Here is a 14,231-nt window from a genome sequence, read left to right on the forward strand (position 1 = left end):
GATCAAGATTAGATCTTAAAAAGTTAGGCCCATTTGCAAGAAAATCCAATTTGAAACACTTTTATTTCACATTTTTCCTTCAAAATTGCCCAACTTTGACAAGGCATAACACTCTCAATTTTTAAGATATGGAAGAGTTTTAGGACTTTTTGGAAACCTTAAGATGTCCTCTATAAGCCACTTTGGAACCTTTTTTCCATTTGAAGATTTTATCTTGATGATATGGCCTTTGACAAAAAACTGCTTTTGGTTGACTTTTGAAAAGGACCTATAATCTTTTGTACCATATCTCTCAAATGAAGCATTTCTGGCCTTGGCATGTGAGACACAAAGTTGTAGGGAATTCAATTTCCTTAAAAATAGGCTTTGGTTGGGAAATTTTTTGGTGCTCCATGTGAAAGTTATGGCCAGTCAAAGTACAGTTGACTTTTTAGACAAAAGACCCTAATTTAGCAACTTTGTATTTTGTTGATTTTGAAGCTTTCCTTGATAAATCATGATCAATCTTTGATCAAATGATGAATGAAATTTCAAAAGAAGTATGTTGACCAAAAATCAGGAGTTTTGCCTGTGACTTGACCATAGTTGACTTTTAGGTCAAACTAGTCGATTGTTGATCATCTGAGCAGTTGAATAAGCAATCTTTGGATTTGAAGCTTGAATTTTGTCATGGAGATAATTTGAACCCTAATGAACCATATGAAATCCATTGGAGACCTTGATCCATCAATTTCCTTAAGAAGATGCAAAACTCTAGTTCAGGAGATCCTTTATTAGGAGAGTGCCTTGAGTAAACCCTTGAGCCTTGAGTCATTGAAGATGAAATGAGGTGGGCAAATTTTGGGGTATGATATCTGCCACATAAATCAAAGAATAATTAGAATATATGTTCAAAAATAAAAAGAAATTAAAAATGTTGATACAAAATCAAAAAATAGATACCTTGTGAATATTGTTTTGTTTAAATAGAAGGATGAGGATATACAATAAAAAAATACAAAAGAAAGTATAGTTAAAATATAGATAATTATTATAATAAAATAAGTTGAGTCATCTGCGATATAAAACAAATCATAGTTAAAATTGATGTGAGAATATGAAAAATAATCGAAAGTATCAATTGTTCGAAGGGAATGATATTGAATACTTAGCCAAAATGTATAGTATAAATATGTAAAAGCATATGGAGATTTCCACTCTCGGCTTGATTTGTGTGATCATATATAATTCATAGATATATTACTTCAACCTTCAAGTTAATTTCAATCCTGCCAACCAAAAAGTTATCATAAAATAGAACCTACAAACAACAAAATAACAACAAAGCATAAATTTAATCATGTAAAATAAAAATGTAAAATATAGTATATTGTATATATGTTTTCAATATTAATCATTGTAAGTCATTTTGGCTAATTTTGATAATATAATTGTTTATAAAATTACTTTGTGGGATAAAATGACCAAATATAAACACATGTGTGATTAGATGACCAAATAGAAATAATAAAATATGTATTTATGAAGAATAAAAAAACAATTAATATAAATTAATGTGTGTGTGTATATATATATATATATATATATATATATATGAGAGTTATAAAATATTAATTAATATATGAATTTATATTATATTAATTTATATGATTTGATTAATGAGTTAGTATGAAGAATTTGAAAAAAAAAAAAAACAGTGATAAAAAAATCATAACACTAATTTTTATGAATGAATTAATGGTGGTTGTCTCAAAGATATGAATGAGTTTGGTGAACATAAAATTCTTTAAAATTATAAGAATATGCAAAGATATGAAAGAGTGAATGAATTAATTTAAAAGGATTTTTAAGATTGAGTAACAGATAAAAATATTTCCTTTACTCATTTAAGCGACATATTTTCAATGTGCAATAATTAATGAAATTATAAAACTTAAAGGAATTAATGGAATTATAGTGTGTATTGTGGATTGATATTTGTATTTGTGACTAATAGGGTTTCATTATAGTGATTTTATTTTATGATTTTGTCTTGAGTGTATTTAGTGAATAAATCATATATATAATTTTATAAAATTTAAAATTTAATTATTAAATACAAAAAATATTTTTATTTTAAATAATTTAGTAAAATAACTTTTAAAATTCAAATTGGTGATGTGTATTAATAGAAATTAATCAAATTGATAGTGTGTTTTATGAATTGATATATTTATATTTGCAATTATTAGGGTTTAATTATAGTGAATTTATTTAGTGACTAAATTTTATATATACTAGATTGTGACCCGCGCGTTGCGCGATTAATAATCATAAAATATTTTTTATTTGTTTTTTATTTTAAATTTAAGTATTTGTGAAATAAAAATTAAAGATTTTAATTATTAAAAAATTTAATATATTATCATTCAAATAAAATACAAAATAATAATGTAAATACACATAATAAGTTATTTATTTTTAAATGTGTTGTTTGTAGAAATTTTTTCTTACAATATGGAGAGAAAAAATTAAATGGTAAAATTTATTACTACATCGAGAGATAATGATGATATTTCTTACAATTATAAATGGTTGATCAAGGAATAAAAGACATTTTAAGGAGAGAAATATTTGTCAATTTACTTTCTTTCAATTTTATGACATTTGGTTTGCTTTTGATCCTCTTGTAGTTGTTATACTCATATTTTATTTAAGCCAATTGTTGTTGTCACAACAACTATCTTCCTTTCATTTTAAAAATCTGCAAAATGTATGAATGTTTAACAAAAATTCAAATTTGTATGTATACATCACATATGATTAAAATAGTAAATTATAAAATATAGATGAATCCTAAAGAGAAAAACATTTGACAATTTAGTTTCAATAACTTTAATGGCATTTATTTGCTCATATTTCATTTTAGCCCATTGTTCTTGTCATAACAACTATCTTCATTTCATTTTACAAATCTGCCAAACATATGAATCTTTCAACAAAAAATCAAAATTAGGATTGAAATAGAAAATTATAAAAAAATAGATCAATCCTAAGAAGAGAGAAACATTTGCCAATATACTTTCTTCAAATTTTATGGCATTTATTTGCTTGTGATAATCCTGACTTTAGTTGTTATACTCATATTTCATTTTTGCCAACTCTTTTTGCCTTAATAACTATCTTCATTTTATTTTACAAATCTGCAAAACATAGGAATCTTTAACAAAAATTCAAAATTAAGATTGAAATAGCAAATTATAGAAAACAGAAAGATAAAAATAATGAAGATAAATTTTATTTGTTTGACAGGTTTGTGTTTTTTGTGACCACTACAAAAAACGCAGTTGAATTACGGGGCTTTTTAAGCCAAATTGTGGAGTTTTTTATGTCTTGATTAACGTGTTGCGTTTTGTTGCTATGGTTTTTTTTAAATGGAGAACAATACTATGACTTGAGTGAGTTATATAAATTGAGAGATAAATGAATGTTATTGTGATTTCATAACCGAAAACTAATGACTAATAACTATATGTAAAACTTAATAAATGTTTTTCATTAAATAAGTTATTTATTTTTTAACAAAGAAATTTAAATATTAAATGAAAATTTATTTGATTGAATACTAATAATTGGCAAAAACTAATTTTAATGTATTGTTATTTTAAAACGGACAATAAAAATTTGAGGGGTTATCAAATTTAATCAACCTTTTAATGATTTTGTTGTTTGGTATCCCAATGTTAAAATCATCAAATTCTATATTATTAAATAAATAAAAACTCTTCTACCCTAGCCGTCACTTTTCTTCTTTTTCCTTCCTCTCTCTCAAAGGGGGGTGATTTATGATCAATTTTGATCCAAAATCACCCCTCTAAATCGTTTTTGTTTATCTATTACTTAAATAAGTGATTTTTACACCTTTTCTTTTTGTCTTTTTTGTGATTTCGTGGGTCATTGTTTGTTTTGATTTCCCATATTTCTGTGGTGTATTTTGATTTCTCGTCTTTGTGCGGGTATTTTGTTTTTTCGTTTTTGTGCGGTGTTCATTTGTTTCAGGTTGAAAGATTAGTTTCGATCTAGTGCAGATTCAATCAATGACTTTGGTGCTGTCAACGCTACAGATCCGGAAGCATGAATATTCCGGACATCTCAATACAGTCAATACATTAATATTTGTAGGCATATGCAATTTGCCGTTTTATGCTATTAACATGGATGTTGTGGATTTGTTCGCAGATTCATCCTTTTTGTTTTTGGCGATTTTGAATTTGTATTGCAACGATGTACTCTATCGATTTGAATGAATGAATATCATTTATTTTTTGTCAAAAAGTAAATAAATAAATAAAATGTATAATCTAATAAAATCCTAACTATATTTACTCATATTTCTATATATGAATAATCATTCTTAAATTTTTTTATTCATAAAAAATTTATACTATCTAACAAAAAACAGTTACGATTTTTATGAAAAATATAGAAATATGAAAACGTATATGAAAGCTAACATATATAAAAATTACGTAGTATTTATACCATGTAGTATTTATACCATTAAATAAGTTAAATTACGTCTTTTTAAAAGTTATATATACAAATATTTAGGGACGCTCTCATTATATATTTAATATCTTATTAATTTAATACATAAAAATGTTACTTAAGAAATTTATGAAATATTTAGGGATTAAAAAATATAATATTTATAAATAATTAGGGTTTAATAGTGTTAGATGGATAATATATTATTATTGATATTATTATTATTATTATTATTATTATTATTATTATTAATTTATATTATTATTAGATGAATATTACATTATTATTTTATTAATATTGGTTGTTTAATATTATTATTATTATTAATAGATTTGTCTAATTAATGTTTTAAAATATTATAATGCAAATAGTTAATTAATATTAGAAATTTTAAGAGATTTACACGTCAGCATTAGTGCTATATTAGAATGACACATCATTATTAGGTTTAGGGTTGTTGCAAAAGTTGTCATCATGACAACCTTGCATTTAGATTAAGTATATAGGGAGCATATCAAGTGAGAGCATTTTATAATGAGAGATAAGAGGAACAAATATTAACCATTGGATTCATCAAGAGAGAAAAATTAATAGTCATATTAAATTCTTAACATTCTCTCTCTTGATGAATCCAATGATTGATATTTGTTCCTCTCATCTCTCATTATAAAATACTCTCACTTGATATGCTCCCTAAGTATATATATATATATATATATGGCATTTCAAGTGAGAGGAGTAGTTAATGTGAGAGATGAGAGGAATTAATTTAAACCGTTGGATTTAAATCAATGTTTCAGATTTATTGTTTCAATAAAGTTGTCACGTGATATGCTTTCTTTGTTATTCCACTTCTCTCTCCACTCACACAAATAACTTCTTTGTTTCTAGCTCTCTCTCTCTCTCTCTCTCTCTCTCTCTCTCTTAAGTAAAATGGAAATCAATTAAGAGCACTAGGGGTGCTACAACCCAAAATACAACAATTACAACAAAAGAGAGAACACAACCCCTCAAGCCATCAACAAAAAACTAGCCTAGGATCATTGCACCAATCCTCCCAAGAGCCATTAACAACCCCTTTATAAAATACTACCAACCATTCCCACGAGATCAATTTGATCCTACCCAATACATCAAAAGACGACAAAGCAAGATTATTGAAAATAATATCATTCCTACATTTCCACACTACCCAACAAAAAACCAACACAAAGACCACCCCAAATCCAAAGAAAAAGTTGTTTTAAAAGAGACCTCTAACCAAAGCAAGTGTTCAACAATTGTAGTACTAGTAGCAACATTAAACAACCGAAGCCAAGAACTCAACCGGTTCCACCATGAGGAAGATATCCTACAAGCAAAAAAAGATATGGTCTATTTCATACCCAAAAATTTGCCCCTCATATTTCAGTCCATCTGACTTTCAAATGCTCAAAGATACACAAGAAGGAAGCATGCAGTCTCTCTCCTAAACAACAACCCACAACTAGGGTTTTGCTTCTCTCCAAGTAAAATTAGTTTCTGATACCTCAAGTGGACTCCATGGCCTCTCATATGATTCAAAAGATCCTCATGCCAAGTTTCAGGCTCTGATTCATAAGATTGCTCAGTCAACTGCTCAAATGGTTTACAGTCGACCAATTGGACCTAAAAGTTAACTATGGTCAAATTACAGTCAAAACTTCTGATTTTTTGTCAATATTAACATTCTAATGTTAGATTCATCATTTAATAAAAGGGTGATCATGAGTCATCAAGAAAAGCTCTAAAATCATCAAAACCCTAAGTTTCTAAATTAGGGTTTTTAAGAAGAAAGTCAACCCAACTTTGACTGGCCATATCTCTCTCATACTTCATCAGAAATTCCCCAACCAAAGCTTATTCTCAAGGAAATTCAATTCTCTACAACTTTGATGTTGGGACCAAGGTCAATAAATGCTTCCGCATAAGAGATATAAGCCAAAACATTACTGGTCCTTCTAGAAGCTCGCAAAAAGTTGTTTTTTGTCAGGAGGCATGTCTCCAAGATAAAATCTTCAAATGCAAAATATGTTCCAAAGTGGCTTGTAGAGGACATCTTGGACTTTCCAAAAAATCCCAGAACATCTTCAAGCGACAAATATTGAAGGAGTTATGATTGATAGAAGTTGGGGAAAATTGAGAAAATACAGGAAACCCTAATTGATCAAAACTTGGATTTTGGATTAATGGGCCTAATTTGTGAGGTGTGAACATGAATATTAACATATTAGAAGACCTCTCAATCCCATATATGCATGGCCATGGTTTTATTTCATTTATCTTTGGTTTTTATTAATTTAAATTAAAATAAATCAAAATAAGTAAAATAAAAAACCAAATCTTTGAATATGGCGCATGGTTGTTATTTCCCAATCAAAAATCAATCAAATAAGAGCCTTGGACATCAAGTAAATCAATTTGAGTTGATTGAACATGATTTGAAGCAAATTTGGAAACATTGTATATGATTGAAAATCAAGTTACAATTACATGATTAAAAAGATTTAATCTAAAAGCCATTGACCTAATCCTTCACTCTATATATACACAATAATTCCAACCTCAATGGACAAGGATTGGCAGCCTCCAAATGAGCCCTAAAACGTGAAATTCTCCAAGAAGAGAAAAATTGGTATCTATCCTCTCAGCCTCATTCCAAGCAAAACGACCTTCCAATCTTCTTCCTTGGACGACATAGGGTAAGTCTGAAGTAATATATAAGTGCCAGGACGTGTAAAAGCATGCATACCAATCTCTCATATTTACACATGTTCTTGTCTTTTCGTATCTCCCTGATTATCGTGTTTTACTGAGATTCGATGATGTTTTTGAGTTCTTTATGAAGTTTAGAGAAGGACTGGGCCATTGGAATGGAGTTACCAGGTCTTAAACGCCCCCCACCATTGTTAGGGCACAAGTGGGGTGTGTGTTCGTTTTCATGGATGTCGTGGCTTTTAGACTAAATCGATCCCATATTCGTGATCAGAGGCCTGAGTTCATACGATCTGGGCATTTATTTGGTTTGGCTAACACCTTTTTGTTGAGTTTCTAACGTTTTGCATAATCAAAGGAAAATCCGCAGGTAAATGCGTGGATAGTTTCGCAGGTGAATCCACAAGGCTGGAGGATAGGGACGATGAATAGGACCAAGGACTCCTTTGACCATTGTGTGTCTTTATCCCATTCGTCCGTCAACAAAAGCCCCCTCTCTCCACGCGCGTGTCTTATTCCTATTGGCCAGTCAAATTTTCAATATCTCTCTCTCCACTCCTCATTCGTCAGTCAGCATCTGTGGGACCAGCGTTTGAATACTCTCATTAATTGACTTTTTTTATTTATATTTTTATGACCATTCAATTAACAAATTGGAATTGCAGTTTGGTTGGTTACGAGTGGAGGCCATCACCTCAAGGTGCCCAGTTCGATCCTGGGAGGGGTCACTAATAATTTTGCTAATTTATTTGCTTCCTTTCATTCATAGATCCAGTGTGTCATCTCACGCGTGACCATGGTATACGCTCAGATCGTGGCCAATGAACCACCACCGATCCAGATCCAAGAGCCCAGGAGCGCGCCACACCATGGACACTCAGGAGGCGTGCTACACTGGATAGCTGCACCGGGTTTCTTTTATTTTTTTCTTATTATTATTATTCTTTTATTTATTTTTTGCTCTTTCTTTTTTTTAATTTTATTTCTTTTTTTTTATAAAAAACAAAAACCTTTTTATTTATTTATTTATTTTAATTAGTTTAATTAATTAGGTTTAATAATTTAATTAGATTTTATTTAATATTTAGATAATTAATTTAAATATGTTAATTTAATTTAGAGATTAATTAATTGTAGGTTAATTTTAGGTTAAATTAGATAAATTAGGATTCAATTAATTAGGTTAAATAATTTAATAATTAGGTTTGTAAGCTTAGCCTTAATCAATAAACCATAGGTTTTTTATTATCAACAATGTAAGAGTTGTCCATTAACTGTAGGCTTAGGCTTTACCCTTAGGTTTTTTTAGCCATTAGGCTAACCCTTAAGATTTAAGGTTTATCACCACGAACACCACAAATTGTTTTTAATCATTGAATTTCTTCGTTCGTGAATTCTCTTCTCACCCCATACTCTGTGATTGTCGTATGTGCCTTTATTTTAATTCTGCCTTATTATTTTGGGGTTTTATTTTATTCGCATTATTATTGTTTGCTATTATTTATCTATAATGTATCTGCCCAAAGCCATGTACAAAAAGTTTTCTACCTTTTTTTCTGCCTTTTATTTTCTGTTACCCTTCAGGGTTTTATTGTAATAGTAATTAGGTTTATTTTTTTGCCTTTATTTTCCCACATTCGCAGGTGTTTATTGTAATAGCGTAGGACTATTAAACTGTTTTATTTTTCTGCTATGGTTAGTAATCCTAGGGAGTGCAACCCTGAATTGAACATAGAATCACTAACTTTTATAAGATAATATATCTGAATATGGATCACTTGATTATGCACCCACACACCTTTAGGGTAACCTCTCTTGTTGCCTTGTTGCCTTATTACTGTTGTCTGTTGCCTTAATTTGTGAAAATAGTCAAGTCCCTCGATTTCGAGGATACGTAAAGCAAATGTTGTCCTCAGTTTATTCATCATCAAATTTGTCCCTCGATGTTGCCTCGGTAAATGATGATTTGTCCCCATTGCTAAGGTATCCCCGCCTGCTGCCTAAAAAGATCAAATGACTATTATATCCTTCCCTTAGACTACCTGCCCTCTTTATGGCAGGGTCAGTCTTATGGCGAACGATAACTCTGATGACCCTTTAAATCCAATAAAAAAACTTCCTACCCTCCTATGGTATGGATAGCCCTGAAAAGCTAAAAGAACATTTTTTTCAAAACTTAGGGTAGTTGCTATTAATTGCTTGCTCTGGTTTAAATTTAACTTTCCTCTTTCAAAAACCTTCAAAAATGCTACGCTTATTTTACAAGCTAAAGTCCTTATTCAAAAACTCTTTTCTAAACACACTTCAAACCTTTTCAAACAATTCAAAAGTGAGCTAAGAAATTAAGAGCCCATAGATAACCATGGATACAAAGGGTGCTTACACCTTCCCTTTGTATAACTTACCCCCGAACTCAAAATCTTTTTAAAAAGTTTTTTCTGTTCTTTTAGCCTTTCTATAAATTGGATAAAATAAAAGTCGGTGGGGACTCTTGCTCACCGCAACATTGCTTGCTTAAACATAAAAAGTCAGTTCACCGTATTACAGAACTGGCGACTCTGTTGGGGATGCTTTCAAATAAAAGAGGGGTTACCTTAAAGTTTAGGATTCACTTAAATGTTTTCAATTGTTTGATTTGTTTGCTTTATCTTTAAAGGTTGTTTTGGGTATTCTGTTGTGTAAAAGATCCTACACCCGAATCTAGTGTACCTTAGGTATGTGGCAAGAGACCAAGGAGGTTGTACGACATGTATCGTTATGGTTGATCTGGTGGCCACCGTTAGTGCGACGCTTTGGTTTGTCCTGATGGCCCTTGAATATGATCAAGGAGACGTTTGGCTACCGCGTGGTGTCATTAAGCACTAATTCGCCCTTAGAACCTTAGTTGAACTTGACTTTGGCCTATAGGAAGTAGCGAGATGGCTGACTTTGGATTCCTGACTGAAGCCGGATTATACTCGATGCTACACTCATTGAGATTGGACTCTAGGGATGTTTTTGGCTGGCCGATTGAGTGCCATGTTGAGATAATGCCCGCGAGAAAGATCAGGGATATGAGCACCGAAGAACCCGATCTTTATTCTAGGACAGGTTGAACCAACTAAACTTCAGTGGGGAGGTACTGACCTACGGACTTCATGCAAGTCTTTAAACCTAAGGACACTTGTGTGACTTGCTTGTGTGAGATACTAACCCTCTGCTTTTCCTTGCAGGTTTTTCTCGTGGGACTCACTCGTCCTTATTACCTTGCGCTTTGCCTAATGCATTACATCTTCATGACATCATGACATCATGACATCATGACATCATAACATGATTGAATAACCCTTTCAAGGATCTTAGGAATTTAGGGCGCACAATTTCAGGTGCTCTTATCAAGGACTGAACTCTTATTTAGGGGCAAGCGGATTTATGTTCCTCTAGCCATGTGCCTTCCAATTTAGAGACACAGTACCTATCAAGGGGCAAGAGGATTTATTTTCCTCTAGCCATATACCTTCAAATTCAGAGGTATCCCGAATCAGAGGCTATGACCCACTGGATATGGCGAGCTTGATTCCCATAGAAGAACATCCAAGAATCAGAGTTCTTCAAACGAAGATACGAACAAATCATTTTCTAATGGTACTAACTAAATTCCTTAAAGATCCTTGAAAGCATTGTATATGCATTCATAACATCGCATAACAGGTTGCTTACAACAGGTTTCTCATCCCTCCTCGCTGTTTATTTCAGCATCATGAATCTCGAGCAATTAGTCAAAGACCTTCAGGCTCAGAATGCTGAGTTCCAAGCTTTGATTCTGAACTTGTCGAAGGGGCAAGACGAGCTGAAAACTCTTCTGACCAAGAAGGAGAAAAAGCCTAGAAGATCTTTGGGTGTCCTTAACATGGGAAGAAGATTTCGAGGCCCACTTAAGAAAGCTGAAAAAGTCAAGGTTTTCGAAGAGGATGACGATGAACAAAAGGATGATGCTAGTGTCAAAACTGATGCAAAAAGCAACCACGATTCTGTCAAGCCCTCTGAGGAAGAAGAGGGCTATTACTATGAGGACGAACATCCTGATAACAAATACAAGCTGCTGGAAGAACGTATGAAAGCCATGGAAATTCAGAAGGTACCTGGGCTAGGTTTTGAGGAACTAGGACTCATCTCTGGAGTTGTTATCCCTCCGAAATTCAAGACTCCCACCTTTGCTAAATACGATGGGGTCTTTTGTCCGAAAATGCACTTGAAGTCTTATGTAAGGAAGATTCAGCCTCATACTGCTGATAAGAAGCTATGGATCAACTTTTTCCAAGAGAGCTTATCTGGAACCCAACTCGAGTGGTACTATCAACTAGAGGGTACCAACATTCATACATGGGAAGACTTGGACGGTACTTTCTACAAGCAATACCAATACAATGCCGATCTCGCGCCAACCCACATGCAACTATAAAGCATGTCTATGGGTTCTAACGAAAGCTTCAAGGAGTATGCTCAAAAATGGAGAGACCTGGCTGGCAGAGTTCAACCTTCCTTAGCTGACAGAGAGTTGGTAGGTACACTGACTTGTCCTTTCTATAGTCATTTGGTGGGAAGTTCGTCATCTTGATTCACTGAACTTATACTGACTGGGGAACGCGTCGAGAATGGCATCCAAAGTGGTAAGATTCAAGCTGCCACATCCTCAGGTGTTACAAAGAAGCATTTCAATGGGAAGTCGGAGTCAAATGATGTGTATGGTCAGAAAATGAGTAACCACGACCAATCTGTAGGGGCAGTTCTGATCTCCACATCGGCAACTCAAAAAGGTCGTCAAAACAAGCAAGACCTGCCTAGGCGTCAGTTCACAAAGATCAATATGTCACTGGCTCAAGCATTACAGCACCTGTTGAAGTCAGAGTTGATCACTTTAAAGGATCCCCCTAAGAATCCTAGTTCTTCTGCTCGTGGCTATAATCCCAACGTGAGGTGTGCATATCACTCCGATAGTCCTGGTCACGATACGAATAGTTGCTGGACATTAAGGAACAAGATCCAAGATATGATCGATGCTGGGGAAATTGAATTTGATCCTCCTGAGACTCCTAACGTGACTGCTAATGCTGTGGATGGCTAGAAGGAGGGACTTTCAGATTATTAGTTTTACTTTCATTTGCAAATTTCTATTCCGTTTGTTTAAACATTTGACTTATGATAGACATTATCTGTTTTAATAATCATCATTAGTGCATTGCATATGTTTGTCTTGAATAAATTATTCCGCTATCACTCATTTTAAATTGTGTCTTTACTTTATTTATGTTTTGAGATATTCAACTCCTGCTAAGATATAAGCTTTTTAAGGGAGGATGACGAAAACGATACCGTGACCTCCTACAGTATGCTTTTGAACGGACTATGCTGACGATGTACATGCATTGTTTCAATTCCTAAACAGTGGAGATATAAGGATGTTAATCCCTCGTCAAACCCTTTGAGCCTAAGAAGTAGAAGTTTTCTTTCTCATACAGATTAAAACCCTTAATCATAACCTGGGGCAGGGTAGTTACTCAGTTAACTCAATTATACTTGCCGTTGTGATGGGTTCCTGCAACCATTAAGTCAGACAGTCAATATCTATCAAAAGGAAAAAAGAAAACTGTTAAGTCAAAACCTATGAAGGAGACTTATCAAAAATCGAAACATCCCGCTGACTGTAATCTCAAAATAAACAGCTCAGGCAAAAGTTAGGGATAACAAAGGAAAAAAGAGGTCACTACAAATCCTCGACAAAAGAGAACATTACAAAAAAGGATGATTGCCTGTCCAAATAAACTTCCGGTACTTTAACCATCATCAAATGCCAATGTTACGACTTCAAGCTTTGCTAGGACTTAAACACAAAGTTAACTGAGCATAGGATCGAAGAACATCACGAAGATTGGGATGGGTATAAATAAATTTTTGAGACATTATCCTTTGTTTCTGTTTACGGTGATTTCCGGTAAACAACCGCTAGTCTTCCAAACTATAATAAATATGATTTGGTTACTCGTAGGATCGACTAGATTGATCCTAGGACATAGTCAAAAAGGTTGTTATTCATGATAGTTCGAATTATGTCTATAGTTGGCTTGTCTCGAAATAAGAAATACTTAATCAAAGAAATAAAGATTATCAATCACCTTGTTATACACGTAAATATAACATCAGCGAAGGGTAAGATAAAGATAAAATATAAGACAAAACTGTAAAGTGCAAGAACCTTAAAGTGTAGAAACTTAAATGCTTCGAAACTAAATAGAATGAAAATAAAGAGTGCAGGAATGTAAATGACAGAAAGTAAACGAAATGCAGTAATATCAAAAGATACTTGAATAAAGAAAGATACAAATGTATTTAAAATGGTGTTGGTGTCATACGTACATTTCTCAGCGAAAACTCGTTCTCTTAACACTTGATACTTGAGCAGTATGTGAGTGATTTGTACAAAATGAACACACGGAATCCTAATACTAAGACCCTTATTTATACTAAATTTGACCCTAACGGTCCTACACTAATCTGATGCCACGTTACTCACGAGAATCTTTGGGATGCCATCTGTCTTTGTGCAGTTATATAAACTACTTCGAAATTCAAATCCTCCCGCCTGAATCCTCTTTCGACGCGTGGCAACGTAATCAGAATCGAGAATGCCACGAAATTACACTAAGCTTCAGTACTTTACATATTTCGTAAAAACGTTTAAGTCCCCAAAGATGATTCTTTTCGAATTTAGCTTCAGTGCTAACTGTCTCCGTTCCAACTTAAACCATCATTCTCGAACATGGCCATCAGTAGCCATTTTTTATCTCAAAGATGGTCATCAGTAACCATCTTCCTTTGAATTTCAAACCTTCGAAGGATATTCTTCCCAAACGAAATCTTCGGCTAACAATTTCTTAAACCGTGAACCAAGCCACGTTACAACCCTTGAAAGTCCTAACTGAAGCATGGTTAGT

Source organism: Vicia villosa, unplaced genomic scaffold (genome assembly GCF_029867415.1).
Source record: "Vicia villosa cultivar HV-30 ecotype Madison, WI unplaced genomic scaffold, Vvil1.0 ctg.000108F_1_1, whole genome shotgun sequence".
In the NCBI taxonomy this organism is placed as follows: Eukaryota; Viridiplantae; Streptophyta; class Magnoliopsida; order Fabales; family Fabaceae; genus Vicia; species Vicia villosa.